This window comes from Hypanus sabinus, chromosome 5 (genome assembly GCF_030144855.1).
Source record: "Hypanus sabinus isolate sHypSab1 chromosome 5, sHypSab1.hap1, whole genome shotgun sequence".
NCBI lineage: Eukaryota > Metazoa > Chordata > Chondrichthyes > Myliobatiformes > Dasyatidae > Hypanus > Hypanus sabinus.
In genome coordinates, this window is record NC_082710.1 from 61533030 (window position 1) to 61534017 (window position 988).

The following is a 988-nucleotide window of genomic DNA, read 5'->3' on the forward strand; positions in this document are numbered from 1 at the left end:
TGTTCAGCAAAAGATTTAAAAAGAAAGGAAAAAGGAAAGAAAGGACTTTGGTGTGGTCTATGTAAGCAACAATTTCTATAGAAACAGAGAGAAAAAAAAAGCAGAAAATAGTCCAAAATAGCTCCCAATTCCCATCATTGCTACTGAATCGTAACTTCTCAACCTTTAGTTTGTTTTTTAGCCACTACCCTTTTCCTGTTGTAAAACCCCTGTGATAATTATAAATTCCACAAAGGCATGAAAAGACAGATATGGTAATAGACAAGTGAATGTGCTTGATTGGCAGAAATGAGATCTGATCTTTTGGTCTGTCTCTTCCATGTTCATCTTTTTAATGATCTGCAATGCATTATTAAAATCCAGTCAAATAAGTTAAGATTATACAGAATATTGGGATTTATTTTACATATTTTTAATTAGAGTTATTTAACTCTTTGTTGGGTTATTTAATACAAACTGGAATAATCTTTGGTTATACTGAAAAGGCATCACTTTAGATTCATCCAACAGATATGTTAAGCAATTCTTTCTGGTCATTTGTGCAAATTTATTTTCCGTCTTTCCCCAGTGCCCACTGTGATCTGTGGCACTAGTTCGAGCAGGAAGAAAAAAAAATCCCTGCAGGCATCTTCCATGAAGGAACAGGCAGAAAAGCAGCAGATCAGTCAGCTGAGGACAAAAGAGCTTGCAGATGCTGGAGCCTGAAACAAAATACAGTATGCTAGAGAAACTCTTTGCTCAAGCAGCAAAAGGGGTACATTGATATTTTGGGCCAAGGTTCAGTGTCAGTACTGAAAGGAGTGATACCTGGTACGTAGTGATGCAAGGGAAGTAGGATAGAGGTTGGTAAATGATGAGTAGAACCCAAAATCAATGCCTGACTCTCTCGGTGGCTTTGACTTTCACTACATCCCAGAGTTCTGAAAAGAGGTGGCTGAAGAGCTTGTGGCAGTACTAGCAGTGATTTTTCAAGAACCACTAGATTCTG